The 6,000-nt window shown below is 43.6% G+C and overlaps 1 protein-coding gene across 2 annotated transcripts in view; it reads right to left on the minus strand.

The window, feature by feature from the left end:
* lrfn5a (leucine rich repeat and fibronectin type III domain containing 5a) overlaps positions 1-4,943 on the minus strand; it is a 183,440-nt gene extending 178,497 nt beyond the window's left edge. The window contains exons 1-2 of one of the 2 annotated variants that reach the window (XM_050061576.1): positions 4,630-4,943; positions 3,999-4,509 (exon numbers count right to left, since the gene is read on the minus strand). The gene's annotated coding sequence lies outside the window, so the exon portion shown is untranslated. Of the gene's footprint in view, positions 1-3,998 lie in introns of both variants that reach the window. The other variant, XM_050061575.1, reaches the window with a different exon arrangement.
* Between the last annotated feature and the right edge of the window lie 1,057 nt (positions 4,944-6,000).

Below are 6,000 nucleotides of genomic sequence, written 5' to 3' on the forward strand. Positions count from 1 at the left end.
TACAAAAATGCTCTTAATGTCAAAATCTCAGATGATTGACAAATTCATTCACTGCCAGACTGCTCAACCATAGTTGATGTTTTCAACAGCCATTTTAATATGCAATAAAACCTGAGGTTTCTGTTTATGAGGAGCCATTTGAAACCACATTAGGTGTCAAACTGTCAACTCTAGTCTTAAAAGAACTAATTTCCCATGCAATATCTTTTTGAAACCTTAGAGAGCAATGATAACTTGGGTCTGTATCAGTGAATGAGTCAACTAATGAGTTGGTTCATTATCTGCTTTATCACTGAAAGTGATCCTTATGAGCATGAATATGGAATACTACTCCCAAAAAAGGTTCTTTGCAGCTTGTTTCCAGAGTAAGATTTTGGACATTGAAAGGTTCAATCTGAGTCGTCAATCATTTGTATTCCAGCTGGTTGTTGGGTGAGTAATAGAGAGCTAAAAAAGTGTTTGTCTTTGTTCTCTCCCTTCAGACTCACTGATGGCATTTTAAAGACATATTGTTTTAGCTGATAACAACCACACGCTCACACACACACACACATAATTCCAGTCACCCGCAGAATCAATCCAGATGTCACAGCGTCAGGTCAGCTTCCTATAAGGCCTGCCTCTCCACTGCTAATAGGAAATGTTCCCTAACATCTGTGGTCTCCATCCCTCTGCTATCTCTCTTTTCTCACCACCTCTCTTTCTCTCTCCCTCTCTCTGGCCTGCTCTCTGTCTGTCTCTGAGCAGTAGAATAAATTGAATTAGAGCTCCACCACCCACTCCGCAGAATCCTGCAGCCCTCTGTCAGATAGCTAAACAGCGAGAGGAAGAGAGAGGGAGAGTTGCAGAGAGATAAACAGAGGGCAAGAAGAAAGACGGGCATAATAAAAATCCCCCCTGCCCCTATAAAGAATAAAGAACAGTCCTTACAGCCTCTTTACTCCCCTGTACTAGTGCCTGATAAGAGCTTACACATTTTTTTCTTTTTTTGGAGGGTTGTAGGGGTGAAAGAGAGACAAAAAATAATGAGAGCGAGGGGGAAAATAGAGGACAAGCGAGATATTGCTTCAGACTCACCTATGTCATAATGGAATGGGAAGTTACCTTGCATTATCAAGAAGGCTGTAATGCAGAGGAGCAGATGTTTATCCGTAAGTTCTGCACACGTTAAATGTGTTTCATTTGGCACTGACGCCACGACAGCAAATTAAATCTCAATAACTAAGTGAAAGCCAGGAGTAGCTTTAAAATACAACCTCCTTCCTCACCATCTTACATTCCCCGGTAAGAACTCAAAACACAATCTGTAACACAAATGCGTTGCCATTCATCCTGAACCTAATGGCACAGCAAACCGCTCCTTTTAGACATAAATAGGAGGCTAAACACAACTAAAATGGACTGAAAATCACCAGTTTCTCTCCCTCGCTCAGTCACCCACACTCTTTTTCTAGAGCCAGGGATGCATTTGCATAATGCCTCCATATCCACGGGCCATTAGCACCAGCATGAGTGGCTCGTGTGCATAAATTTATTGCCTTGATCAATCAATGCGAGCTACTGTACCGGTACAAACCCATGAAACTCCAATCCAGCAAAAAGATAAAGCTACAGGAGAGAATAAAAACATGTCATGACATGCCAGAGCCCTCAATTAGAGAGTCTTTAAACTCCACAAACCCTCATTGGAAAATTAAAATGGTAATTTGTATTTTGAAATAATTTCTACTAATTTACCGCACATTATAATTAAATTAAATAACTCATCATTTGCTGAGGACCCCGTAAAACTCTTTGCAAGGAGCTCTGTCAGCAGAACCCACTTTGACGTGCACTGGTATGAAAGTAGATGTCACTGTTTTCAGTGCATGTGCAACACACTTTAAGGTGGTGTTAGCTTTTGTAGAAGACCATGATAGTGCAAAGAGTCACCACTAAAATTCAAATACCTTGGCACAGCATGGTCAGTCAGCTCAGATCACACAGTCAGCAATATCATACATGGACACACTACATTCTAGCATGCCCACAAACACAATGTTTATTTCATTGATTGTGGATTGACGTCTTGTTTCTGAAGCCCTTGCTATGTTTCGTGTATTATCTCTCCCATAATGAATGCATCTCAGCCAAAGGACCAAGCGAAATCCAAAACCCAAAATCCCACTTCATGAAACAAAGAATCAATACATTTTTTTCTATGTTTCTGAAAGGCTTCCATTTTGGGGGGGATCCAATTTCATACTGAGTGCTGGAGGCAATATCAAACCTTTCAACCACTTAACACTGAAATAAAAATGTATGAATATATAAAGTCAGATCCCTTTGAGATGTTTGGTACTGATATAGGCTGAGACAACCAGGTTTACATATAGTGGAAATATGGCAGTGACAGGTGTTTTTTTAAGACACATGGGTGGTTTTGTTTGTTTTTACCATATATTTTAACTAAAAAGGAGAGTGAATGGTCACCTTGTCTGTACAGTATGTCTTCCTAGATGCTAAATCCATCATGTTTCCTGCCCCACCAGGATGTTTACAGTAACCATACCCCCTTGCTGCGAGGAAGGCTCAGAATATGCTACCACTAACACAAAGAGAACAGCCAAAATAAAAATGCCAGTCCTTCAAAATAGGCAACAATACTTTGTTAAATCAAAGTGTGTGTGCTGATAAGGGGAGAAATATATATGATAGCTTGCAATATGGAATAAAAACACAAATGAGGAGCCTTTAATAAGTTTCCCTGCAACATGTGAGTATGCAGATTAGTGTTAATAGCAAATTACACATATTCACAGTGTGGAGAATGCTGAATGATTAACACTGACTGAAACACACTAGAAATCACCTGCTTTTAAATGACAGTAGCGTTCAATTGATCTGCAATGTACTGGACCCTATACCGTCCACTGGTGTCACATATCCAGTATTGTGCGTCAGGACACGCGCGTGCACACACACAAGTCAAGAACGTGAGTCCAGTACACACACACACACACACACACACACACACACACACACACACACACACACACACGTGAACACATGCGAAAGCTCCATTATGATGAAGCTGCGTGCCAACAATGCGTGCCAACAAGGTATGGGGCTGGGGTTAGTCTGCGCACGCGCACACACGCACAGCGCACAAACACAGATGCATAGCCTGCGCGTGCTGTTTTGCGAATCCAAAATGTGAGTTCACGGTCGCCTAGGTTAACTATATGTTCCTGTAAAATGGCTCACACACTGACACAGGACACACTCTCTTTCCACACACACTGCCTGCACCCCCTCCTCTGTCTCTGTCGAGGTACAGGTGCACAGTGTGGCGCACAGACAGCGGCCGAGGCGCAGTGTTGTGCGCGCGTGCTCCTTAATAACCAGCTATCCTTAGAGTCATGCAAAAATTATCCTAAAGCCCACGCGAACACTGAAGTGGGTGCACCGTTGCTGAAGACACGCCGCGCGCGCGCTCACACAAACACACAAGTTCTCTTCTCACACTGGCGGCCCTAGCACGCGCTAATGCGTGCGCGCGCGTCCACTCACACACACACGCGTTTATTCACAGCACACAAACCGGGCGCAGAGCTGCTTGAAATGTTGCCCACTGAAACTATAGCCCACGTCTGGGTCCAACAAGCGCGAGGGCGCCCACAAACACACACGCAGAGCTGCTATAACTTACACCGGGCTCTATTGTGACCTTGCAATGTTCTCACTGCTCGTTTTCCACCTGCCTGCCATTCCACATACACCCTCCCTGCCTCCCCCCGCCCCATCTCAGCATCCAGACTTCATGTCTATACAAGGGAATCTCGAAATAACTCTACCTCTGCCCCCTTATCCCCCTCAGCCACCACCATCCCTCTGCTCCCACAGACGCAGTCAGAAAGAAAGAATTGGAAGAAGCAGATAGACAAGGGGAGGAGGAGGAGGAAACTGAGCCGACATTCCGCACATATAGAAGAGATAATAAAGAGTTTAAACTTTACCTCTCTCCGGGTGTGACTGCTCCTTCGTTCTCCAAGTGTCAGGGCGCAATTCCAAATCCCATAATTCAAAGGATAGTGCTGCTTATAGTTGTAACTCCACACAAATAGCTTCCAGAGAAGAGAATATGCCCCATATATGTGTGTGTCGAGGTAAATAGCTGTGATATCCTTTGGGTGGCTGTAAATTCCGTATGGGTTTATAGTTCAATCCTTTCTTCCAGAGGGGTGCGTCCGTTTTGCATTCTCACAGCGCCCGACGACTACATCCTCCTCTTCTCCCTCCTCTCTCTTTCTCTCTCTCCCCGTCTTTTCCTCCCGGTTTCATCCCTCCATCCGCGGGCTGAGGGAAGAATCCCATCCGAGAGAAGGTGAAATGGTCCCCCCCTCCCTCCTCCCCTTCAACCGCTTCTTTTCTTCTCTTTTTCTCCTTCTTCTTCTCGGCACTGCCTCCTCTCCGCACTCCTTTCCCGCCGGTCGCTGTCCTCGTGCAGGTAAAACAGGAAGAATTCCACTACAAGAAAAAAAAATATCCAAGGCACAAAAAAGGGCGGAAAAGTCTAATTATTCCAGTGAAAATCTCCCTCAGGTTGGACAGAGTTTGTTAAACACTCCTAAAAATCCACATTAGCACCTTTCCTGGTTTGTTGGAGACCGTTAAAGCTTTGGAACAACGGGTTTTTGGATATTCACTTGACAGTCGCGAGCTCCCAGCTCTCCCTCCTGCTCCCTCTCTCCGTCTCCGAGTCTCTGCTTACGCCGCTCAACCTGTGTTAACTCGACTCTGCGCGTCTCCTCTGCAGTCTGGAGTCAGAGAAGAAAAGAGAAAAAACAGAATAAAATAAAATAAAGACGAGGCAGCGTGCCAGTAGAACTGTCTTCCGGTCACTGACACCGAAATGTTAACGGTACAGTCCCGCTGATCCTCAGTCCTCCTCGCCGGTCGCTTCTCCCGCACCGTTAATCCATATAGCGCAGCGGCATGGACACTGTCAGGCTGGAGCCAATCAGAGACGACCACTTCCGGGTGTACTCTTCAAAATAAAACCCATATATTAGGCACCATATTACTTCTATTTAATCTGCAGATATAGTATCTCTGACCTGTTTCATTCATTATTTTTGCTCTAATATCACACCAGAGGGGCACGTGATAAGCTCCAGATTTACTATATGTAGGCTTATGGGGTTTTTTTTGGAATTGTGATTATTCACAAATAGCCTATATTGAGGAATCATCACTATGCATCACTAAATTACATCATCTACTGGTAGTCAGCTGGCCAATTGTTACCTAATCATAGGACAATTTCTAATTAAATGTTATGTGTCAAAAACAAGATTGAATTATTTAAAAAATGTAGGCTAAACTGTGCTCCCATGCTACTGCCATATACATGTTACATTTGAATATTATAAGGTGACAGTGGGCTATACCAGGGACCACTTTCATTTCCTGTATCTGTGCCACATGTGTTTCCCCACTTCCCCGCCCCTTTAGAAGACTAGCTGCACCCTAAGTCTATTCATTCCAATGGGAAAAGTGATTGTGAATACAGATTTTGACCGTTCCTTTCACCCAGTTGTCACTGAAGTAAGAAGTGGACCAATTTTTCACAAGCCCCAACCCTTATAGACATTGTGACACTGAAATGCCTTTTTTTTCAGACGTAAAGACTAAAGATAAAATCAACTTTGTCTGCAGCATACTCTCAAAACATCTCGAAACAACTGACGTGATCTTCCACTCAGAGGATATCAGACATTAAGCTAGCAGATTAAATTTGTAACTGTAGATAATGTTGTTTTGAATCAGTTTTCATTCATCCATACAATGTTTATAACACTTCCAAACAAGGTGGAGGTATCAGGAGCTATGCGGTGGAGAGACGACCACGCCCATTATCTTTTGTTTTAGAGTATGTTTGGCTAAAGAGTGCCCAAACGGATTAATCAAATGTATGAATTTTAACTGGGGCAAGGGTGGCATTTTTAAATAAACTTT

The sequence above is a fragment of the Epinephelus moara genome, chromosome 14 (assembly GCF_006386435.1).
Source record: "Epinephelus moara isolate mb chromosome 14, YSFRI_EMoa_1.0, whole genome shotgun sequence".
Lineage (NCBI taxonomy): Eukaryota > Metazoa > Chordata > Actinopteri > Perciformes > Serranidae > Epinephelus > Epinephelus moara.